This window comes from Coenobita brevimanus, chromosome 95, assembly GCF_032717465.1.
Source record: "Coenobita brevimanus isolate Jiangsu-jjx chromosome 95, ASM3271746v2, whole genome shotgun sequence".
Lineage (NCBI taxonomy): Eukaryota > Metazoa > Arthropoda > Malacostraca > Decapoda > Coenobitidae > Coenobita > Coenobita brevimanus.
In genome coordinates, this window is record NC_137048.1 from 10,917,398 (window position 1) to 10,944,033 (window position 26,636).

At 40.7% G+C, this 26,636-nt stretch overlaps 1 protein-coding gene across 1 annotated transcript in view; it reads right to left on the reverse strand.

Moving 5' to 3' along the window:
* The window catches only part of LOC145413236 (sulfotransferase 1E1-like), a 47,028-nt gene that overhangs the window by 9,345 nt on the left and 11,047 nt on the right, over nt 1-26,636 (reverse strand). The window lies entirely within an intron of this gene.

The window sequence follows — 26,636 nt, forward strand, 5'->3', positions numbered from 1 at the left end:
AAATGGTGAAAGTAAAGAAAGACTTAGAAACAAAGGTGGAGGAAAAAAGCATTATAAAGGAAGTGAAAAGAATAATCCAAAACAATCCAAAGTTAGTCAGAGATTCAGTAGAAATAAATAAATCATTAGTAATCACTGGTATAGAAGAGGAAGAAATTAAAAACAAGATCACTAGAGACAAAAAGGAGATGGCAAATGTAATGAGCTTACTGAAAGAAGTATCAGAGGAAATCTGTAGTAAAGACATAGAAGAACACTAAAGGTTAGGGAAATACGAGAAAAGCAAGACAAGACCTCTAAAGGTGACTTTCCAGAGTGTAAACACTGTGGAAGAGATACTAAAAAATGCAAAGAATCTTATGGAAAAAGAGGAGTTCAAAAATGTATGGATAAAAAGATGCCTAACACAAGAGGAACTGGAATTACTGAAAGAGAAAAGGGAGGAAGCAAAAACAAAAAATGAGAGAAGATCAGAAGAGGACAAGAAGAAATTTGTTTACAAAGTAATAGGATTGCAGGTACGAAAGTGGTACACAAACAGGATGGAAGAAAAAGGAGGAAGTTAGTAGAACCATGTCATGACAAGTATATAAACAAGATGATAAAGTTGATGTACTCAAATGTGGATGGAATGGTATCTAAATTACTAGAGATGAATGATTATGTCAGAGAAAATGAACCACAAATAATATGCCTAACTGAGACAAAATTAACACCAAGGATATCCAATGACATACTAAACTTAGAGGATACAATATATGGAGAAGAGACAGAAATTTAAAAAAAGGAGGAGGAATTATAATATTAACTAAGAATAATCTAAAAGTCAAGGAAATAAACGTAGATATACCATCACAAGTAGAACTGATTGCAGTAGAGATCGACACATCTGAAGGCAAAGTAATTGTAGCCAATTTGTATATGCCACCCAGATCAAACACATGGGAAAGAGACGAATATGAGGACCTGGCAGAGAGTACAATTCAGAGTATAAGATCCTTGCTACATAAAATGGAAGAGAAATCGGAAAGAATTATACTAACGGGGGACTTCAATACAAATATAAATTGGAATACTCTAGATATAAATAGCCAAGAAAGCTGTTGGGACCAAAAGCTCCTGGATCTCGTACAAGAGTTTTTCTTAACGCAACATGTGAGGGAAACCACTAGAAAAAGAGGACTTGATGTACCTTCAGTGCTAGATCTAATATTTACTAGGCAAGAAAATGACATTGACAGTTTAATATATCACCCTCCACTCGGCAAAAGCGATCATGCAGTACTAAATTATAACTTCAGGATAGCATATGACATAGTAAACAGCAATGACAGTTACAAAAGAGCCTAAACTATAAAAAGGGAAATTATCAAGACCTAAAGAAGTATTTCTTAGAAGTTGATTGGGAAAATGAGCTTAGAGGACAAGATTTAAATGCTGTATATAAAAATTTTTGTGAATTTTATGAAATAGGAGTCCAGAAGTACATCCCACAGCACAAAGAAGCAGATAAGAAAATACAGAAATGGTTCAATACAGAATGTAAAAAATCAAAAGAAAGAAGAGATTTGTTGTGGAATAGATACAGAAGACACAATAGTGAAAGGGCGTATAATAATTACAAACAGGCAAGAAACGACTATACAAGAATATGGAGGGAAGCCCAAAAACAGTTTGAGGAGGATATAATAAATAAAAGTAGTGATCAACCAAAGCTGTTTTACAGCTATATCAGAAGCAAAACCAAAGTAAAAGATATAATACAATCAATTACGGACGAGGGAATCACTTATACACAAGAGAAAGACATTTGTGAAGCACTAAATAAGAAAATCCAATTAGTTTTTACAGAAGAAAAAATTTTTGAGAGGGACTATGTGGAACACGCATGTCCACACATACTACCAGATATACAAATAGCAGAAAAAGTAATACAGGAGGAGTTAAGTAGATTAGACAAAGGAAAAGCAAGTGGTCCTGATGAAATTTCATGTTGGGTGTTACGAGAATGTGCAAAGGAGTTAAGTAAACCATTATTTTTAATTTTCAAGAAATCCTTGAGTCAAGGGAAACTACCTGATATTTGGAAAAAAGCAAATATAGTCCCCTTATTCTAGAAAGGAAATAGACAAAATCCTCTCAACTACCGACCAGTATCACTGACCAGTGTTGTAAGCAAGGTATTAGAAAAACTTATAAGAAGAGCTTGGGTAAATCATCTAGAAGAACACAATATGATAACAGAAAGACAGTTTGGTTTCAGAAAAGGAAAATCATGTGTTACTAATCTGTTGAGCTACTATGACAGAGTAACAAACACAATACAGGAAAGGGAAGGATGGGTGGACAGTATCTATTTAGATTTCAAGAAAGCTTTTGACACAGTACAACACCAAAGACTTTTATGGAAGCTGTACCATCAAGGAGGAATTCGAGGCAAACTGTTTTGTTGGATGCAAGACTTTCTCATTACAAGAGAAATGAGGACAGTACTAAGAGGAAACTACTCATCATGGAAAGAAGTGACTAGTGGAGTACCACAGGGTTCGGTGCTGGCACCAATCATGTTTTTAGTGTACATAAATGATATAAACAGTAACACTGGAAATGAGAGCTATCTGAATATGTTTGCAGATGATGCAAAAATACAAAGGAAAATTACTAGCACAGACTCTTTTAGGGAGCTACAAGAAGAATTAAATAAACTTCATGAATGGAGTAGTACATGGCAAATGGAATTCAATGTGGACAAGTGTCATGTAATCAAGTTTGATAAAAGTGGAAAAAGACCTGATTGGGATTATAAGTTAGGAAATAAAACCCTATACACATCAGAAAGACAGAAAGACCTATGTGTGATTATCAATAACAGACTATCTCCGGCTGACCACATCAGCGAGAAGGTACGGAACATGTATACACTGCTTGCATATATGAGAATAGCATTCACATACATAAATGAAGACATGCTAAGAAGGATAATAACATCATTCATTAGACCAACCCTGGAATATGCATCAATAGTCTGGAGTCCTCATATCAAAAAGCATATAGACAAGATTGAAAAAATTCAAAGGGCCGCTACAAGATGGATACCAAACTTAAGGGACCTAAGCTACGAAGAAAGACTAAATAAACTGAATCTACCAACACTACAGGAGAGAAGGAAAAGAGGTGACATGATAATGCTATATAAATGCATATCAGGAAAGGAGAAAATAGACATAAATGATTACTTAACATATGAAGAAGCATCAGCAAGAGGACACTGCAAAAAACTGCATAAGAAGAGAGGTGATAAAGACGTAAGGAAATTCAGTTTCCCAAACAGAGCAATTGATCAATGGAATGCACTACCGAATGAAATAGTGTGTGCCAAAACAATTCACAAATTTAAGGATATGTACGATAAATATGGTCTAAGACACGGGACAGTACGAGCTTGACTCATTCCTGTAAAGATACAATTAGGTAAGAACAAGTAGGTAAGAACATACTTGAAACAATTACAAGTACATCATTGTTGAAATCATGATCGTATTTTTTTTTTTACATCATGAAAATCGTCTTTGATATTAAAATCCCCCCCCCCCCCCGGGATAAACAGCCATGACCAAGAGTTCGCCGACACTGTTTTGCTTGATGTGTCAGTGGAAGCTGATAAATGAAGTATTTGACTCGACTGTAATATGAAGCACGTAATAAATTAGTATGAAGAGAAGGGATACTGTCTGTCGTTTGGGGAGGAAGGAAAAATATGGAAGGCAAGACAGAAGGATCTTGACGAACTTTATGCTCACGGCTGTACCGAGATCGTCACACCAGGGGAGGGATGGGGGAGGGGGAGGGAGAGGGGAAGGGGGGAGGGATGAAGGAGGGTGGCCAGGCTCTATTCTGAGGAGGGTGGTGTTCAGTGTTTACAAGTTATGTTGACTCCATTTAAGCCGTACGTCACTACTGTACTAAAAGCTCTATGTACTCTTAAGGTGAATGTTTATATTGAAAGTACTCGTTTGGCTGAACACAGACTGGAGAACTGAGAGCACAAAAGAGTATAATCTGAGTCGCCCACAATTCGCTGATAATCTTATGTGATAATATTATTAGCTCTTAAAAGGAAATGCTTATCAGTTGAGATTAAAATGATAAGGCAATGTAAATGTATGAAGAGGAGAATTTGCAGTGTTTCTCCACTTAAAAATAGAACATTTACGCTTTGCGATTGTACAGAATAATGTACTTATCATTACAGTACAGTACTCAAATGTAATACCTTTATTCTCTCCCCTGAAAGTTGACGAAAAGTTATCATCCATAGTAAGTTGATCACTGAGCTAACTAATGAAACAGTGATGTGATTCTTGAGCATACTTACGGTTGATTCCCTGTCGTAACTTAGAATTAACTTAGAATTGTTTTTGAAAGAAGAACTAGAGACTTACCATTGTATAAACCTCCTTATGTTCAATAATTTTCCTCGTAACCAAGAAATCTATCGTAATTATGTCTGAAAATCTGATCCCAGGCTACTACAAATTTCACATATTCCTATTATTCTATAAATAATGATAACTGGGGTCTCTGTAAACTCCCACAAAGTATACGGCACAGTATCGCACATTGTTGCACATCAAATAGAAATTTTATACGGGGTGCTAGTAGGGCAGAGAGTCTGAGGGGGTGCAGGGGGGGAGACCTCCCAAACCCCATGGATAACACCTCTTCTAATCCATTCATCCAAGGAACGCTTTTAAAAATGTATTTCTTGTTATCACCTTATGATTTTATATCAGGTTAGGAGACATTGTTGGAACAGGACGAGTTAAATGCATCCTAAATTAACTCCCTTCAGTAAGAGAGTCCTTTCTGAAGTTAACTAATGTCGTCCCATAGAAGCAAGGGTAAATTAGAGAACACGTCGCCCTGATAATGGCAAGGGTAAATAAGAGAACACGTCGCCCTGATAAAGGCAAGGGTAAATAAGAGAACACGTCGCCCTGATAATGGCAAGGGTAAATTAGAGAACACGTCGCCCTGATAAAGGCAAGGGTAAATTAGAGAACACGTCGCCCTGATAAAGGCAAGGGTAAATTAGAGAACACGTCGCCCTGATAAAGGCAAGGGTAAATCTGAGAGCATGTAACTCTGATAAAAGCAAGAAAAAAATGGAGAACATGGTAGGTGGGGGCGTCTTGGTAGGTGGGGACGCCCATCATCCACCCACTTAGTGTAGTGGTACTCTGTTTTAGGGTAGCTCTACATCGAGTAGCAAGCCATATGATTTCCTGTAATCCAGGAAAGCATTTACAACGCTGGGTGGCAACCTTACAACAAACCGACATGTGTTCCCTACGTGACAGCAAGTGGGTTGGCGGAGGGTTAGCGCACCTCCCCGGAAAACAACTAACTAAAAATACGAACAAGAAGCCTCGGACCAGGACTGTTCAAAAGACGACGACTAAGGACCGAACAAAGGACATGATACGGATGGCGACGTGGAATGTAAGGGGTGCAAATGATGAAGTGAAAGAGAGAGTGATTGTCCAGGTGCTTGAGGGTGTGAAAGTGGATGTATGTGGATTAACTGAAACTAAATGGGGAGGTGAGGGTGTGAAAGAATAGGAGTATGGATGGGGTATATGTGCAGGAGTAGGTGGGAATGAGAGGGCAAAAGAAGGAGTGTGTATTGTTGTGAGTAATAGATGGAATGAGAACATAAGAGAGTATGGATCAGTAGGCTTAAGGATTGTGTGGGTAAGATTGAAAGTTGGACGACAAATGTGGGCGATTGGGTGCGTGTATGTGTCAACGCAAGATCGTGCAAACACAGTGAGAAAAGAGTTCTGGACAAATGTGGAAGTGAGCATAGAAAAGTTTGAAAGGAATGAGAGAGCGTTTTTGATTAGTTATATGAATGGTAAAGTAGGGAATGTGAAGGTGGATGGAATAGTTGGTGAGTGGGGTGTCCCTGCTGAGATAGATGAGACTGGCAGTGCGTTAGTGGACATCTGTACCAGGAGGGGGTTGGTGATAGCCAATACCCTCTTCAGGCACAAAATGATCCACAGGTATATGTGGCGAGTGATGAGAAGGGTGGGTGGTGAACTGAATGAAAGGAAGGCAATGATCGATTATGCGTGTGTAGATGAAAGGATGCGAAAATGTGTAATGGATGCAAGAGCTTATAGAGGTTGGGGGAGTGGACTTTCTGACCACTACTTAGTGGTGGCCAGAATCAAGATCCAATTAAGATGGAGAAATAGAAGAAGGGAAGGACGGGAAGAGGGAGTAGATGGAAGGAGAGTGGAAAGGTTACAAGAGGATGAGAAAAAGGCAGAATATAAGAGAGAAATGGAGGACCGATTGGGAAAATATGAATTGGAGTAGATGGGGGACGTGGAAGGTGTGTGCAAGATTTTCACAAAATATGTGCAGCATGTGATGTGGTGTGTAGGGTGAACAGAAGACAAAAGGGGGGTGCAAGGGACAGCATGGTGGAATGAAGGGGAGAGACAGGCTGTGGCACAAAAGAAGAAAGCATACAATGCATGGATGAGAAATAGGGGCGTGGAAGAAGTTGAGAGGTGGAAGAGAGAGTTATATGTAGAAAGAAAGAGAGAGGTGAAAAGATTAGTAAGAGAGAGTAAGAAGAGAGTGGATGATGAATTTGGAAGGAATTTGAGTGTAAACTGGAGGGACTGCAAGAAAATGTTCTGGAAAGAAGTAAAGAGAGTTAGACAGGGTGGCAATGAAGTTTGTAGATGAGTGAAAGATAAAATAATAGATTACTAGTGGAGAAGGGAGAAAAAATGAGCAGATGGAGAGAACACTTTAAGGAATTGTTGAACATAGAGAATGAAAGTAGTGCGAGTGTAAGTGGCTGGGGAATGGCTGAGGGAAGGAGGTAGGTGAGAAGACAGGAAGAAATCAGTAGGATGAAAGTAGTGGAAGCAATGAAGAAAGTCAAAATGGGGAAAGCCCCAGGAATTGATGGAGTGTGTGGTGAAATGCTGAAGCATGGGGGAGAGATAGTAGTAGAATGGATGTGGAAGATGTGCAGCTTGGCCTGGGAGGAAGGTAGAGTCCCGGAGGATTGGAAGTCAGGTATAATTATTCCCTTGTACAGTCGCCCCAAGAAGTGATGGCAGAGTTTCAGATTGCTTCGGTCACTCTGCACTGATATACGTTCAATGAAAACTTTGTATCCCTGCTTGTCGTAAAAGGCGACTAAAAGGGTTGGCAGAGGGTTAGTGCCCCTCCCCGGAAAACAACTAACTAAAAAAACAAACAAGAAGCCTCGGACAAGGACTGACCAAACGATGACAACCCAGGACCTGACAAAGGATTTGGTAATGGGTACATAGAATGTAAGAGGAGTGAATGATGAGGTGAAAGAGAGAGAGATTGTCCAGGTGCTTGAGGGTGCGAAAGTGGATGTTTGTGGAATAAATGAAACAAAATGGAGAGGAGAAAGTGTGAGAGAATGGGAGTATGGATGGGGTATATATGCAGGAGTAGGTGAGAATGAGAGGGCAAAGGAACGAGTATGTATAGTTGTGAGCAAAAGATGGAAGAAGAGCATAAGACAGTATGGATCAGTTGGGTCAAGGATTGTGTGGGTAAAGTTGAAAGTTGGAATACAAATGTGGGCGATTGTGTGTGTGTATGCGCCAACGCAAGATCGTGCTAGAAGAGTGAGAGAAGAGTTCTGGACAAATGTAGAAGTGTGCATGGAAAAGGTTGGAAGGAATGAGAGAGTGTTTTTGATCGGTGATATGAATGGTAAAGTAGGGAATGTGAAGGTGGATGAAATAGTTGGTGAGTGGGGTGTGCCTGCTGAGATAGATGAGAATGGGAGTGCGTTAGTGGACATTTGTGCTGGGAGGGGGTTGGTGATAGCCAATACCCTCTTCATGCATAAAATGATCCACAGGTATACATGGCGAGTGATGAGAAGGGTGGGTGGTGAACTAAATGAAAGGAAGGCAATGATTGATTATGTGTGTGTGGATGAAAGGATGAGAAGATGTGTAATGGATGCAAGAGCTTATAGAGGTTGGAGGAGTGGACTTTCTGACCACTACTTGGTGGTGGCCAGAATTAGGATTCAAGTAAGATGGAGGAATAGTGTCACGAATCAAATTCGCGACATTTTCCTTTTGTGAGAGACCACGAACTATTAGTGGAAAACTCACTGTGTATCATTCAGTTAACAGTTTCTCTCTCCATTTCGATGGTATACTTTTTTCAAAACATTCGTCACTGTTTCAAAAGTGACCATTCTAATGCACGTCATTAAGTGCTCTACTGAGTGATATTATTGCTTCTATATTGTTCGCCCCTGCTTGCCTCAACCGTTGGCCATGCCTTCTTCCGGCTGGCCTGGGCATCCTATCCCATACATCGTATTTGAATCAGTCTTTCGTCTGTCGTGACGGAGTGTGGTTCTGTGCTCCAGTAGTGAGAGTGAGAGAGGTCTTCTAGCACCCAGACTCCACTAGACTACAGTTCTCCAGGCTCCTACCCTTCCTTGGTGATACGCTACATTGACCAGTATTTTCTTTTCGTTTTCCTAGACTTAAGAGTTTAGTTAAGTGTGCTGTTCCCTCACATGCCAGCCGGCTGCGCTGCATGTTGTTTTCCCAGGTGTAAGAATTTAGCTTTTGAGTGAGTGAGTGAGTGCGATCTCTTTATTTTGAATTCATTTTGAAATGTAACGTTAAATTTATTTCTTTGTAATCAATAAATTTAACAGTTCTTTTTCTTTGAGCATAATGTAATGTAAACTCGTGTTTCATTCCGCCATAATTAAGCTTATTTCCCTTATAGCTCCTAGCTTGCATAAACGCTTTGCCATTCATAACTGGTACTTAGGCCAGTCTTGTTGTATTAAGCTTAAAATCCGTTGTGCCTTCTAGGAGTTAACACATCAGCAAGAACCTGATATCATTAATAGTATTAGTTATTTATTGTCAGGGGTGAAGTCACTTTCTCCAGAGGCTAACAGTACTAATAAACAGCAATTGTGAGTAATTAGTCTCTGCTGTGTACTGTTGAGAAAGTTTATAAATTCTCGTTCTGAGAGAATTGGCGAAGCAAGCCAGCATAAAGTAATCATTGCTTGATTTTAGCAAGACAGGTCATTGTCCCTGCTATCAGTATTATTGAACATTATCATTTAATAATTGCATTTATTTTAAAAACCCCGTGACAATTGGCGACCTCATTCCAGGATATTAACTCCTAGCTCTAAAGCTATTCACGAGATAATACTCACTCGTTCATACTTAGGTATTTATTATTAAAGTCTATAGGCACTACCTTACTGGTGATTATTGATTCATTTTTATTAATTTACATAATAGTTTTGACAGTCATATGTTTGTTTGATTTTCTTTCTTTACCAGTTTAATTAGATAAAACTGGTCACCACTAACCTGTGCCTATATTCTTTATTTTTTATTACTGGCATCTCTCTTTAAAAAAAAAAAAAATTGCTGTCAGTATTGAGTCGCTAGTTACTTAGATTGAGTTAGCATCATGTCGACCAGCGTCTATGTACAGGAAGCCAAATATATGGGTCTTACGGACTCAACCGAAATTAAGGAGTTCGTCCTCTCTCGGTTTAATTACAAACAGCAGCGCGAGAGTGATGCTCGTGAAGAGCGTCGAATTCAGCGTGGGGAACGCAAAAAGGAGCACGAATACGAGCGAGAACAGCGCGAACACGAGCAGAAACAGCACAAACTCGAGTTAGAACAAGAGCGACAACAACGCGAATCCGAGCACAAACAGCACGAACTTGAGTTAGAACAAGAACGATAACAACGCGAATACGAGCAGAAACAACGTGAACTCGAGTCAGAACAAGAGCGACAACAACATCAACACGAGTTAGAACAACGTGAGAGAGAACGTGAATACGAGCGTGAACAACGAGAACATGAACGTGCCGAGCGAGAAGCACGCGAAAAACATGAACTTGAAGTGCTGAAGCTCAACCGAGATTCCTTGGCTTCAGACACATCTGGTGCAGTTGGTCCAAGCTCCACGAGCGTTCTCCCTGCACATGTTATGGCGACCCCACACATCAAGCTTCCCCCATACAAAGATGGATAGTGAATCGAGCCATACATAGCTCATTTTGAAGACATGGCTCACTGTACCAGCTGGATGATGCAGCTAAGCGGCTTCAGTTTCTTAGCCTGTTTGAGGGACCTGCCCTCGATATTCTCCACAGAATTTGTGGAGACAATCTCACATATGAGATGATGAAGGCAGCACTTGTCAAAGCGTACGGTCTCACAGTTGACAACGCCAAGAGTCAGTTCACGAGGGCGCGTTTACAGAATAAAGAGACTGCTGTTAATGAGTGGATGGAGAAAGATGAAACTCCTTCCACGTGTGAGGGGATAATTGACCTTATGCTGCGCACGCAGCTAGAAAAGTCGTGGCCTACTGAACTTATGGCTCAACTTAAGATCTGCCAGGTAAGAGATGCCAGCCAAATGGTGAAGAAGGCTGATGCATATTTCACTGCATATGGATATCAAACTTGCAAGCAGCATACCTGGAACAGAAAACCTGATAAATCTGGGAAACCATCTCAGACTGAACCCCAGCAACAAGGCCGTTCTCAGAATAATGGCCAAGGTCCAAAACCGCAGAAGAAGGACCAGGGGCAAAACACTCAGAAACCTGAGTGGAAGCGGTACGATAAACAGAACCTTAACCAGCAGCAGTACCGGTATTTCAAGCAGTAGCAAGGCAAGGACAAACCACGTAACCCTCAGTCAGGGCAATCGACTTTAGTGTATCGGAGGCAGGATGCAAATGCAGCCCTTATGCCACAACAAGTGTACAGTGGTGCCAACCCCACCAGTACAGGTACTTTGCAGTTCACTAGTTCCCCAGCGACAGTGAACCCTCCTTCACAGGTGGTCAATGCTCCAGCTCCTCAGATGGTGAGCACGACCCCTCAGGTACCAAGTTCTCAGGGCACCACATTTGCTGCATCGTTTGTTCCGCAGTCTCACCAATGACTGGCTGCTACCTCCTCAGACCCTTCCACCAGTAACACTGCCTTTCTTGTTCAGCCAGGGTTTGTGGGAGGTGTTTCTGTAAATGTCCTGAGAGATAATGGTTCCTCAGGTTGCTCTGTCAAGCAAAGTTTAGTTCGGCCCGACGAGTACACGGGTAAGCAGATCCAAGTTAGACTTAGTGATGGGTCACTGAGATTGTTCCCTGAGGCATGTATCCAGGTGGCATCTCCTTTCTACACTGGCTTGACAGCTGCTGTTGTCATGCCAGCACCCTTGTTTGTCCTCATTATCGGCAACATACTGGGCGTCAAAAACAGTTGCGCCGTAGATGTTGCTACTCAGACTTCGGCTGTTGCAGTAACACAAGCCATGGCCAAAGCTCCGAATCGTGTCACCCCGTTGACCGTCGCAACGCCGCAAGATTTGATTTGTAATCAAGATGTTGTCCAAGAACAACAGTCTGATCCGACACTTGCCTTAGTGCGTAAGAAGCTGGAGGGTAAAGTGATTAAGTATTCACGGGGAGGTCAAGCCAGGTTCCTTCGCAAGCGAGGACGGCTGTACCTTGAGTCACGAACACCCCAGGGCGAGGTTCAACTGCAGTTCCTCGTTCCCGCGAAGTATTGCCAGGCAGTGTTCGAATTGGGTTATTGTTCTGTCATGGGAGGTCACATGGGCCAAAAGAAAACCTCTGACCGCATCCATGCTGACTTTTTCTGGCCAGGAATGGGACGGGAAATAACTAGGCTTGTATGTTCCTGCGATGTATGTCAGCGTACCACTGACCGGGGATGTGTCCGTCCTACGCCATTGAAACCAATGCCCATAATCTCTGAACCGTTCGAGAGAGTAGCAGTTGACATAGTTGGGCCAATCTCCCCTAGGGCTAGTGATGGATCAAAGTATATCCTCACTATTGTTGATTTCAGCACACGGTGGCCTGAAGCCGTGGCCCTTAAGAATATAGAGGCCGTCACTGTTGCTGAGGCATTAATCAAAGTGTTTTGTCGCGTAGGTATCCCCAAAGAGGTCTTAAGCAACTGGGGTTCGCAGTTCACCTCTGCAGTGATGAACAAAGCATTCAGGTTGTTGTCCATCCGAGACCTGCGAACTACGCCTTATCATCCCATGTGTAACGGGCTATGTGAGAGGTTCAATGGGACTCTCAAGAAGATGTTAAAGCGCATGGCCGCCGAACAGCCAAAGGAATGGCCGCGGTTCATTGCTCCTCTTCTGTTTGCTTATCGAGAAGCCCCACAGCACTCCTTGAAGTTCTCACCCTTTGAACTGGTGTATGGAAGGTCAGTCCACGGACCACTTCAAGTCCTTCACGAGTTGTGGGATGATGAAGAACCTGACCCTGAAGTCAAGACCACCTACACCAACGTCCTTGATCTAGCTGACCGCCTCCAGTCGACATGCGAGTTAGCTAAGGAAGAATTGATCAAGGCGCACGAAGTTTTGGAAGCCTATTATGATAAGAAGGCATATCTTCGGAAGTTTAGTCCAGGCGATAAGTGCCTGGTGTTACTCCCTACTGCCCAGAACAAGTTGTTGGCGCACTGGAAGGGTCCATTTGATGTAGTAGAGCGCATTTCAGACCTCAACTACATAATTCAGATGGGGAATCTTCGCAAAAGGTTCCACATTAACATGTTGAAGGCTTATCATGAGTCAGATCCCGAGGAGACTGGCCTACGAGTAGCTGATGATAGTGACCAGCCACTGGAAGAAACTGGGGCAGCAGCGGTGATCCCAGCTGATGACCATGATGATGAGCCCTTAACCACTCAGTCCCGTCAGGAAGAGACTGTTGGAGATGTTTTACTTAATGCTGACTTAGCATTAGGTGATCAGAATGCCTTAAGGTCACTGCTGTGTCAGTATGCTGATGTCTTCTCAGACCAACCTAGACTTGCAAAGGTTGCGTGTCATAAAATTGAGTTGACCAGCAATGCTCCCGTAAAGGTTAAGCCATATCCGATTCCCATGCGACTACAGGACGCAGTAGACAAGGAAATTGCCGACATGGAGACTGCAGGCATTATCGAAAAGTCCTCATCTCCTTACTGTAGTCCGATGGTAGTAGTTCGCAAGAAAGATGGTGGAGTCAGGATTTGTGGCAATTATAGGAGGCTAAATGCAATCACCAAAGTGGATGCTGAGCCAATGGGTGACCATATTGCCATCTTCTCTAAGCTGGCAGGGTCAAGATATTTCACGAAGCTCGATCTAGCGAAGGGATTCTTCCAGATTCCCCTTCATCCTGAGAGTCGTCAGTTCACTGCCTTTGCTACTCCTAGGGGGTTGTACCAGTATAAAGTCCTACCGTTTGGACTTACCAATTCCCCAGCAGTATTTAATCGTGCCATGAGATAAGTGCTCCGTGGTATCATAGAAGTAGAAATGTTCGTTGACGATCTTCTCATTCATTCTGCCACGTTGGAGGAGCACCTCAAACTCTTTAAAATTGTCTTCAGTAGACTTCAGAGTTTCAACATGACTGTGAAGCCTAGCAAATGCAAGATTGCTAACAGTGAGGTGGAGTTCCTCGGACATATTGTTGGCAACAATCACTGCAGGTGTCAGGGTGACAAGATCAGGAAGGTTAGAGAAGCCCCGAGACCCGTGACCAAGAAACAGGTTAGGGCATTCCTTGGCCTAGTGGGGTATTATAGGAGTTTTATCCCCAACTTTGCTCTCATTGCCCAACCGTTGTACGAGGTGCTACGGAAATATGCTCCAAACACCACTGAATGGGGAGAAGCGCAAGAGAGATCTTTTATCACTCTTAAGAACATGTTGTGCAAGGAGCCTATCTTGCAGTTGCATGATTCCAACAAACCTTTCATACTGCACACTGATGCTTCACAAGATGGAGTAGGTGCCGTATTGATGCAGGAATCGGAAGGTGGAATCTTCCCAGTGGCATACCACAGCCGTAGGCTAAAACCCGCCGAAAGGAATTACAGTACTGTTGAGAAGGAACTCTTGGCCGTGGTTGATGGTATTAAAAAATATTATTATTATTTATTTGGGGCACCATTCACTCTGGAAACTGATCATATGTCACTCACTAGTCTTAGCACGACCAAGACGGCTAATGCAAGATTGACATGCTGGACACTGTATTTACAGCAGTTTAACCTTGTTGTGAGATACATCAAGGGAAGTGATAACCTAGGTGCAGACCTGATGTCTCGCCTGCTAACTGCTGACTAACACGGGCAACCGTTGTATGCTGGGTTCCGTAAGATGGGCGTCCTCAGAGATTTGAGTAATCCAAGGACCAGCCTGGTTCCCAGTTAAAAGTGTACCAGTAATTGCGAACGTCTCGCCCGTTGGCCCCACAGGACACAGTATGTCCAGGGCCTGTACATACATATGTACCATAAGTTAAGGGGGAAGTTTGAGAACCCCGCAGAGGCGACCCGAGGCTGTGTCTGCAGACACACGAGCCCGAGTTAGTGTAAGGATTCTCAGCTGCCCCGATATTGTATATACATGTGTACTCTAGGCTAAAGGGGGGAAGTGTGAGGACCCGTGTGCAGTCCGAGGCTGTGTCTGCAGACACACGAGCCCGAGTTTGCACAAGGATTCTCAGCTCCCCGATATTAATATAAGTACTGTAGGTTAAGGAGGAAGTTTGAGAACTCCGCAGAGACAGTCCGAGGCTGTGTATGAATTACCTTGTGGAACGTCTCGAGCTGTGGGCCTCTCTGAGGATTCCCGGAGAATGCACAATATCCACATGAGTGTTCACACCCAATGTGGGTGTTAAAACGTGACCTGCCCGAGATTGCGTAGCGATTCTCAGCTTCCTGTATTAGTCGTAAGTGTAGAGTTAGGTTAACCAGTAAACTGCCCATTCTAAGAAATTTGAGCAATTCAAGAACTGGCACGTTTCCTGGTTAATAATGTTAGGTTAACTGTCACAAAAACTTTGTAGTTAATTGTAGAGAAGTTATCTATTAGACTTGTGGACGAGCAGTTGTTATACTTGAGTTGTTTGTAAGTAGATAATCTTGGTTCCCATTTGTCATGCAATGACAGGATAGGTAAAGAATAGTGTGGGACTATTTTTATTTGTCTTGGAAATATTAAACATAGTCTCTCACACACGAGTGAAGTATAAGTAGAGTCCCGCTAGCTACCTCCCTGTCTAGCTCTCTCTCTCTCTCTCTCTTCCAAGTTGGTAAGCCTTTCTCCCTACTACCTGCCGATTCTATGGCCTCTCTCCTTCTGAGCTCTCTTTCCTAAATTCTGGTGAAACAGGGGTCGTGTCACGTGTGTTACACTGTGGTTGGAAAGTTCCAGAAAACTGTGTGTGAGTATGTGTGTATGTCACTAGGCTTTGTTCTCCTGCTATTTCGCTGACAAATCACCTGCATCATCTCCTGACATTGCTACTTCCTAATCTGTCGTCAGCTTTTCCTCAGTTTAACTTGCAAGATCATTTCCCATTCCCAGGCTTGCATCGAGCTGTCTGTCTGTCTATTTATCTATCTATCTATTATGATTTGTAAATATAATATGGACTCATAACATTGCTCGGCCCATGCCGCTGAAGGTCCTCCGACAGCAATTATCATTGACATATGCTAATATTTTAGTACATAATATTGATTATAATATTGTATACATATAACATTCATAGTAAATTGCAATGATTCAGTAATATTACATTTTAAACAAGTTGTATACATATTTGAATAAATGCAATGGTTGTTGTATGACATTTTGTAAGTTGTGTATGTATAACAGACATATGCATATAATTATGCAATGGTAATACTGCTAGGTTATACATTACATATTGAGTTATCCCTTTAGTAATGTCTAATATTTCACCTAACTTGTAAGATGATTCTGGTAATACAGAATTGTGGTATAATTGTATGACTTTACATAATATTGTAGTAATATTGTGGTAATACATAATTGTAATATTTTATGAATTGTTACATAATATTGTGGTAATGCATAATTGTGTTGGCCTTATAATTGTAGTTACAGTTTGTTAATGCAACTGTTACATAATTGTGTTGGCCTTATAATTGTAGTTAAAGTTACATAAAAGTTACATAAAAGTTACATCTTGTTAATGCAACCGTTACATAATTGTTACATATTGTTTGTAGTTACATAATTGTAGTTAAAGTTACATAAAAGTTACATCTTGTTAATGCAACTGTTACATAATTGTTACATATTGTTTGTAGTTACATAATTGTAGTTAAAGTTACATAAAAGTTACATCTTGTTAATGCAACTGTTACATAATTGTTACATATTGTTTGTAGTTACATAATTGTAGCAAGTGTAACATAATGCAATCGTTTGTCGTTAAATAATTGTTACATATCGTTTGTAGCTACATTATTGTAATAATTGCAGTCTTGACATTGAATCCGGTCATCCTAAGGTCGATGATATGATGTGCCATTTCAATAGCTTGTGGAGACAACCGTTTGCTTTTTTGTTTGTAGTTTATGTGGTATTTTGGCATTTGTAGTAACACTTACACTTATTTTCATTTGTTTGTTATGTGATCTTACTCTATTTCTTTCTTTCTTTTTATTTATTTATTTTTTGTATGTATTGATTTTCTATAGTTTGTTTTTCTTCGTTTGTCTACACTTTTTCTGTGTTGTTCATGGTTGCATAATTGCTGGCTAATTTCCTTGGGACCCTTTTCTAAGGTTTAGTTTATATTGCACAGATATTACTGAAAATGATATTATATAGCCCCATATTTTATTTTATATAAAAAATATATATACACTATATACAGTATTAACTATATACACTGACTTGTTCTTCACTTGTACCTATCGTGGGCAATATATGTGTCAGCATTGTGTGGAAATCATTGTCTTCACGATTGTGTTGAAGATGTTCATTCTTGCTAACATCATTTGTGTTGGCCATTTTTTTTTTTTCTGGTTTTCCTTGTAACTTAATTTATCTGTTTCCACTAGGTAGCTTTAATTAATAAGTGTTTAATACAGTTCTTTTAATTGCTCACTGAATAACTGTGATGGTATATTTTCTTTATCACTTTGTAGATGTAATAATGTATAGCTGTATGTATGAAACATGTATTTTATGTAGGTATAAATGGTAACACTCGTTGGTAGTAAATAAATGCTATAATAAATGAATGAATATATACAGTGTAGAATATTTATTGTTTGTAAGTAGAAAATCTTGGTTCCCATTTGTCATGCAATGACAGGAGAGGTAAAGAATAGTATGGGACTATTTTTATTTGTTTTGGAAATATTAAACAAAGTCTCTCACACACGAGTGAAGTTATTTTTATTTGTTTTGGAAATATTAAACAAAGTCTCTCACACACGAGTGAAGTATAAGTAGAGTCCCGCTAGCTACCTCCCTGTCTAGCTCTCTCTTTCTCTCTTCCAAGTTGCTAAGCCTTTCTCCCTACTACAGTACCTGCCAATTCTATGGCCTCTCTCCTTCTGAGCTCTCTTTCCTAAATTCTGGTGAAACAGGGGTCGTGTCACGTGTGTTACACTGTGGTTGGAAAGTTCCAGAAACCTGTGTGTGAGTATGTGTGTAGAACTGCCCGTTCTAAGAGATTTGAGTAATTCAAGAACTGGCATGTTTCCTAGTTAATAAGCGTTAACCAGTAAACTATAAGGGTTCTAAGCAATTTGTGAATTCAAGAATTACGTTTCCTGGTTAATAATGACATAAGTACTGATTGCTAGGCAGAGAGAGAGAGAGAGAGAGAGAAATAACAGTTTTGATGCTCCACCTTAATTCCTTTCGCAGGTGTACCTGGCGGGTGCAGCATTGCAGTGCAGATCAGCTGGTCGTTCCTGTCGCATGCTGCTGCCCCTTCTCTTCTGCCTCGTCATCATTATTTACTATAAATTTGTATTATGTGATTTTACACGTAGGCACAGTTACACCATGACTGTCACACCTACACAGTGTATTACAGGCTTGGAGTAATTACGTATGCTTTCAGTCAATTACAATTACAATTAGAATTGCTTGCCCATTATTACATTACAGTTACAAATACAATAACAGGGAAGGAAAAATATGACAAATACAATTACAATTACAATTACTCAGTTTTAGTACTTCCAAATTACAATTGCAATTACAATTACAACCTAGTTTGTGTTCAATTATATTTCAATTACTTATACACAGGTAAACAAAAATAACAAATTGCAGATTACTCAAAACATTTATACATTTTTTTTTTTTTTTTTTTTTTAGTACCATCTAATAATACTGTCTCGTGTAACATGTTTACTTCAGAGCAAATCCACCCTTCTCTCTCTCTCTCTCTCTCTCTCTCTCTCTCTCTGTTCAGTATATCATACTATATACGTTTATCAAAGTATTTGTGTGATGTAATTATAATTGTTCTTCTCCTAAATGCTCAATTACAATTACAAATACAATTACTATATTACTTAAAAACACAATTACAATTACAATTATAATTACACATCATTAGAAATAACGAATTACAATTACAATTACAATTATCTTAAAAATGTGTAATTAATTATATTTCAATTAAATTACAATTACAATTACTCCAAGCCTGGTGTATTACATACATTACGTTACATAACAATTAGTTGTTAAAGTAAATGTAGCGAACTTTTCGCTCAGTTTGACCTGAGTACAGGATTTTTACCGTCGTCACGGAGTTTTTTCCCTCAAGCTTGCCTCTATTAATGTAAATACGAGGTTTTTACGCTCATTGGCGATAGTGATTTTCTCCTGTAGCAGGATAGCACACACACCACAGTGTGAATCTTGTGTGACTGAGTTAGGATGTGTACATATATATATATATCCACAAATTTTTTCCCATAAGGAAAAAATTTCATTTTCAAGGGGCGTAATGTCACGAATCAAATTCGCGACATTTTCCTTTTGTGAGAAACCACGAACTATTAGTGGAAAACTCACTGTGTATCATTCAGTTAACCGTTTCTCTCTCCATTTCAATGGTATACTTTTTTCAAAACATTCGTCACTGTTTCAAAAGTGACCGTTCTAACGCATGTCATTAAGTGCTCTACTGAGCGATATTATTGCTTCTATATTGTTCGCCCCTGCTTGCCTCAACCGTTGGCCATGCCTTCTTGCGCCTGGCCTGGACATCCTATCCCATACATCGTATTTGAATCAGTCTTTTGTCTGTCGCGACGGAGTGTGGTTCTGTGCTCCAGTAGTGAGAGTGAGAGAGGTCTTCTAGCACCCAGACTCCACTAGACTACAGTTCTCCAGGCTCCCACCCTTCCTTGGTGATACGCTACATTGACCAGTATTTTCTTTTCGTTTTCCTAGATTTAAGAGTTTAGTTAAGTGTGCTGTTCCCTCACATGCCAACCGGCTGCGCTGCATGTTGTTTTCCTAGGTGTAAGAATTTAGCTTTTGAGTGAGTGGGTGAGTGCGATCTCTTTATTTTGAATTCATTTTGAAATGTAACGTTAAATTTATTTCTTTGTAATCAATAGATTTAACAGTTCTTTTTCTCTGAGCTTAACCCCTACACCGCGGGCATGTTTACCAATGTTTTGCGTGTGCCGCAGGATTATTCGGGCTCTGACAGACCCTCAAAAAATATTTGCCAAAAATCAGTTATTAGTCCTAGAATATTAAAATTATATATGCTTATGGCACATACCTTCAGCTTTCTCCTGGAATGTTTGTTGAGCCTTCATCGGTTACCGTAGGACTTGTGGAGACCTCTGAAGTTGGGTAACGAAGTCTCCACTTTACACTTCCCAACAACCCGTAATATGATTACCACAGCCAGATATTAACACTATAAACACTATTCTACACTTTTCAAGTAGTTTGGGATCCATACTCAAAAAAAAAAAAAAACTGTGAAAGCAATGAAAATTACGAGCGCGTCTGACCGTCGCACTTGCGCTAGTTCGCTCTTGGTACTCTGTCATTTATTATTCATAAAACCCCTCACACTTTGTATTTCTATTACTATATAACACTTATATATATCTACAGTCTTTATCCATAAGTTTCCTTCAGTAGTATTAGTTTATTGTCACTGTAGGGATTCAATTTCTTTCAGTAAAATACGTAGCATTCACTTTCTCATCCTGTATACTAGCATTGAGAGTGAATGTCACTTTCACCTTCACTCTCATAACTCATAGTATTCAGACATGCTAGAGTGAAACTTTCACTTTCATTACTCCTAGTATATATACTCGTATTCTTATAATACCACTCATTTACATTTCTATTTACGTTCTCTATTTTATTTACATTATTTACATTTTCTTTTATTTACACTGTATTATGCACTGTCACTTGAAGTAACTTATAAAACTATTTTCCACTGTTCACTTATATTTACATTCATTACTTTCACTTGCTGTTTACACATTATTTACACAATATTTACAATTCCACTTGCACTGTTTTACTCAATAGAAAGATTGTAGTCACTCATTTATCAACTGTCAGCCCTTTACCTCTTTCCACACGAGGTTTAGTAGGGGGTAAAGGTCACAGGGCCCTTTGCATGGGGGCGAAAAGTCCCTGAAGCTAGCAAGAGCGAACATACCTACCTCCACGTTGGAAGATGAGAGTGAACTGATAAGGGTGGGCCGGGGTGGTGGCCTACCTAGGGAAATGCATTCCTGCCAACGTTAGCCTCTTGACACAGCTAATTTATAACAGTGAAATGATTGGCAGGAAATCTAGACAATACATTATAAATTAGGTAGTTCCAGGTGAATGTAAATATCACTTAGGCTTCTCCTTTCCCTCCTTATATGTATATTTATTACGAAAATAGATTATGCGGCATATTTCAAGGGGAAATAAACAGCGAAAATTAGCGAACGAGTGCACGTGAGGTGTTGTCAGGTGATAATTAGCCAATTCCAGGTGTATGGCACTCTCACTTACCTTATTTCTTTCTTGTATATATTATTTGGTATAAGAATAGGGCATAGGGCTTATTTCAATGGATGAAATCAGTGAAAAATTCCAGGGAAGATTTACTTAGCGTAGCAGGGCCGGGCAGGCGAGAGGATAGGGTAATGGAGGGGGGTTAGGGAGGGGAGTCAAGAACGGGGAGAAATGACTAAATTGTCAACAATGGATGGGAGTACAGATGAGATTAGGAGTGCTGACTAATGTTGGACATTGGCAGTACTAATAGATGATACAAGCCCCCACTTGGAAGCCCGGGTGAATTCAAAATAACACAGAATCACAAAAGAGACGCCCCGCAGTATGATCCCTTGCTCCCAAGCGTCACGAAAGTGATGCCCCGTGGTTAAGGGTTAATGTAATGTAAACTCGTGTTTCATTTCTCCATAATTAAGCTTATTTCCCTTATAGCTCCTAGTTTGCATAAACGCTTTGCCATTCATAACTGGTACTTAGGCCAGTCTTGTTGTATTAAGCTTAAAATCCATTGTGCCTTCTAGGAGCTAATGCGTCAGCAAGAACCTGATATCATTAATAGTATTAGTAATTTATTGTCAGGGGTGAAGTCACTTTCTCCAGAGGCTAACAGTACGGTACTAATAAAGAGCAATTGTGAGTAATTAGTCTCTGCTGTGTACTGTTGAGAAAGTTTATAAATTCTCATTCTGAGTGAATCAGCGAAGCAAGCCAGCATAAAGTAATCGTTGCTTGATTTCAGCAAGACAATTCATTGTCCTTGCTATCAGTATTATTGAACATTATCATTTAATACTTGCATTTATTTAAAAACCCCGTGACAAATAGAAGAAGGGAAAGACGAGAGGAAGGAGTAGTTGCAAGGAGAGTGGAAAGGTTACAAGAGGATGAGAAAAAGACAGAGTATTAGAGATAAGTGGAGGAACGATTGGGCAAATATGAATTGGAGCAGATGGGAGACATGGAAGTTGTGTGTAGGATATTTACAGAAGAAATATGTGCAGCATGTGGTGTGGTGTGTGGAAGGAAGAGAAGACGGAGGGGGGTGCAAGGAACCGCGTGGTGGACTGAAGAGGTGAGACAGGCTGTGGCACAAAAGAAGAAAGCATACAATGAATGGATGAGAAATAGGGGCGTGGAAGAAGTTGAGAGGCGGAAGAGAGAGTTATATGTAGAAAGAAAGAGAGAGGTGAAAAGATTAGTAAGAGAGAGTAAGAAGAGAGTGGATGAGGAATTTGGAAGGAATTGGAGTGTAAAGTGGAGGGACTGTAAGAAAATGTTCTGGAAAGAGGCGAAAAGAGTAAGACAGGGTGGAAGTGAAGTTAGCAGGGGAGTAAAAGATAAAAATGGTAGATTACTAGTGGAGAAGGGAGAAAAAGTGAGCAGATGGAGAGAACACTTTAAGGAATTGTTGAACATAGAGGATGGAAGTAATGCGAGTATAAGTGGCTGGGGAATGGCTGGGAGGAGGAGGGAGGTGAGAAGACAGGAAGAAATCAGTAGGATAGAAGTTGTGGAAGCAGTGAAGAAAGTTAAATCGGTGAAAGCCCCAGGAATTGATGGAGTGTGTGGTGAAATGCTGAAGCATGGGGGAGAGAGAGTAGTAGAATGGATGTGGAAGATGTGCAGATTGGCCTGGGAGGAAGGTAGAGTCCCGGAGGATTGGAAGTCAGGGATAATTATTCCCTTGTACAAAGGAAAAAGGGAAAAAGAAGTGTGTGGTAATCATATGGGCATTTGTCTTCGTAGTATAATAGGAAAAGTGTATGGTAGGATACTTATTGACAGAGTTAGAGAAAGAACAGAGAAATTAGTTGGAGAAGAACAGGGAGGCTTTAGGAAGGGAAGAGGTTGTGTAGATCAGATATTCATTTTTAGATCTTTAGTGGAAAAGTTTCTAGAGAAGGGAAAGAAGCTGTATGCGGCTTTCATGGATTTGGAGAAAGCATATGACAGGGTGGATAGACAAGGATTGTGGAAAGTGTTAAGAATATATGGAGTAGATGGGAAGTTGTTGAATGCTGTGAAGAGTATGTACGATGGTGCAAAGGCTGCAGTGCGTGTGGATGGTGAACTAAGTGAATTTTTCTCTGAAAGTTGGGTTGAAACAGGGATGTGTCATGTCTCCATGGTTGTTCAGTCTGTACATGGATGGAGTAATAAAAGAGGTACAAGGTAGGGTAGTGGAAGTTGGAGTGGAACTGGTGATAGAGGATAGTTTTTGGAAACTCCCTGTACTGTTGTTTGCAGATGATACTGTGTTGTTGAGTGAAGACGAAGGGGAGCTGCAAGGCTTGGTGGATGAGTTTGGGAGAGTGTGTAAGAAACGGAATCTAAAGGTGAATGTAGGGAAGGCTAAAGTGATGGTCTTTGAGAGAGGTGAAGTCAGTGAATGTACAGCGAGGTTGGATGGTGAGGAATTGGAAAATGTGAGTACGTTTAAGTACTAGGGTAGTGTGATGAGTAAGGATGGAGGTTTGGAGGGTGAAGTGCTTGAAAGGGTACAGCAGGGAAGAAAGGTTGCTGGTTCTTTGAAAGCAGTGATAAGAAACAGGGAAGTGGGCATGGAAGTGAAAAAGTTACTACATGACAGTATTGTGATACCAACTCTAACGTATAGAAGTGAAGCTTGGACGTTGTTGGAAGGACACAAGTCAAGAGTGAGAGCAGTGGAAATGAGTTATTTAAGAGGAGCCAGTGGAGTCACATGGAGAGACAGGCTGACGAATGAGGATATAAAGGAGCGTTGTGGTGTGGATGTGGATGTGATAGGAAGCGTTATGAGGAACACACTGAGGTGGTTTGGCCATGTGGAGAGGATGGAGGGTGAAAGACTGACGAAGAGAGTGTATGTGAGTGAGGTGGAGGGGGGAAGAGGGAGGGGGAGGCCGAGGATGAGATGGAGGGATGGGGTGGAGAGGTATATGAGAGAGGGGGTGTGTGAGTTGGGAGCATGGCAGTGAAATGGCGGGGAACAGGGCGACTTGGAGGCGATTTGTTTGTGGCCACCCCAAACGGGATTGAGGCGTCTGGCATTAGATAGATACATAGAAAACTTTGTGAATACATGGTCAAACTTCTGTGCCTCCATTACGTCATATAAAAATATATATATATCACTCTGAGAAGTATGTAAAACGAATAACGTGAGGTAGTGATATATTAGAAGTTAACCGTCAGATACTTCTCCCGATTTGAATGAATGTGTAATGTATTAGTCTGAGCGCGGCGTGCAGCATAACCCCAGTTCCTAGTGTATTTGCTTCTCAGTATTTCAATACAGATGCTCTAGCTTCGAAGACCAGTTAAAACTCACGTGACTACAATACGCTACCATTATTTTCAAATGCTATGGTGATGATACGGCAACAGTAAGCTTGCCGCAACAATGAAGTTTTTCTTAGTTATGATACTCGACCGCAGCGGTAGCAGCAAGACCATTCTGCCTTTTTTTTTTTTTTTCCTTGTCTTCCCCTCGCTTATGATAATTTGCGACTTTGTTCCTAATTCATGCATAATTATTTCAAATTGGAAAAAGAAAAGAGATTTTACCTTTTTCTCATACACTAGGCAGTAAAACGGACCAAAGCATGAGTTTACACTCTTGCAATGCAAAAAAACATACTTTTTGCTCAATCTCTAGTATCCTTTTTAAATAAACTTCTGTGTCCAGCTAAACTGAAAACGCTAATACGAAAGTTTTGAACTCAGTTATTTGTTTATGAACATCTGCATTTTCTTTCTCTTGGCAAATGTTTAGACACTGGGGATACTGGGCTATGACAAGTTTGTCTTTCTCCAAGGAGCTCCGACTCGCGGCAAATTTTCGAGGTTTTCTTTATTTTTTATTCATTGATAGTCCTCTGGCTTATCTTAAAAAATCAAGATAATTTTCTTAATGAAAAACTGGCCAGATGCAGTGTAATAACTGCATGTCTGTGAGTAAAAGCTGTTTCCTTCCGTGCATATTGATCGAACCATTTAAAATAGCTTACTAACATACGCCGCATTCCCGCTTTCTGTCGTACTCCATGAAGACAACAAAAACGGAAATAAATGACTAAATTATTCCTTAGTGTTGTAACGGAAATAATTATATAAATAATAATGACTGATTTTAATTAATTATTAAACTGCTTTTCTTTTTAGTATTGCGCTACTAAAAAATTACTGCGTTTTACCATAGTAGATATGAACTCCGTAAATTATTCCTGACTGTCCCTGAGCGATACTTCTGAAAATTCAATTAGTTCCGTTTAGGATGCTGAAGCATGGGGGAGAGATAGTAGTAGAATGGATGTGGAAGATGTGCAGATTGGCCTGGGAGGAAGGTAGAGTCCCGGAGGATTGGAAGTCAGGTATAATTATTCCATTGTACAAAGGAAAAGGGGAAAAAGAAGTGTGTGGTAATCATAGGGGCATTTGTCTTCTTAGTATAATAGGAAAAGTGTATGGTAGGATACTTACAGACAGAGCTAGAGAAAGAACAGAGAAATTAGTTGGAGAAGAACAGGGAGGCTTTAGGAAGGGAAGAGGTTGTGTAGATCAGATATTCATTCTTAGATCTTTAGTGGAAAAGTTTCTAGAGAAGGGAAAGAAGTTGTATGCGGCTTTCATGGATTTGGAGAAAGCATATGACAGGGTGGATAGACAAGGATTGTGGAAAGTGTTAAGAATATATGGAGTAGATGGGAAGTTGTTGAATGCTGTGAAGAGTATGTACGATGGTGCGAAGGCTACAGTGCGTGTGGATGGTGAACTAAGTGAATTTTTCTCTTTGAAAGTTGGTTTGAAACAGGGATGTGTCATGTCTCCATGGTTGTTCAATCTGTACATGGATGGGGTAATAAAAGAGGTACAAGGTAGGGTAGTGGATGTTGGAGTGGCCCTGGTGAGAGAGGATAGTGTTTGGAAACTCCCTGTACTGTTGTTTGCAGATGATACTGTGTTGTTGAGTGAAGACGAAGGGGAGCTGCAAGGCTTGGTGGATGAGTTTGAGAGAGTGTGTAAGAAACGGAACCTAAAGGTGAATGTAGGGAAGAGTAAAGTGATGGTTTTTGAGAGAGGTGAAGTCAGTGAATGTACAGCGAGGTTGGATGGTGAGGAATTGGAAAATGTGAGTACGTTTAAGTATTTGGGTAGTGTGATGAGTAAGGATGGAGGTTTGGAGGGTGAAGTGCTTGAAAGGGTACAGCAGGGAAGAAAGGTTGCTGGTTCCTTGAAAGCAGTGATAAGGAACAGGGAAGTGAGCATGGAAGTAAAAAAGTTACTACATGACAGTATTGTGATACCAACTCTAACGTATGGAAGTGAAGCCTGGACATTGTTGGAAGGACACAAGTCAAGAGTGAGAGCAGTGGAAATGAGTTATTTAAGGGGAGCCTGTGGAGTCACGTGGAGAGACAGGCTGACGAATGAGGATATAAAGGAGCGTTGTGGTGTGGATGTGGATGTGATAGGAAGCGTTATGAGGAACACACTGAGGTGGTTTGGCCATGTGGAGAGGATGGAGGGTGAAAGACTGACGAAGAGAGTGTATGTGAGTGAGGTGGAGGGTGGAAGAGGGAGGGGGAGGCCGAGGATGAGATGGAGGGATGGGGTGGAGAGGTATATGAGAGAGGGGTGTGTGAGTTGGGAGCAGGGCAGTGA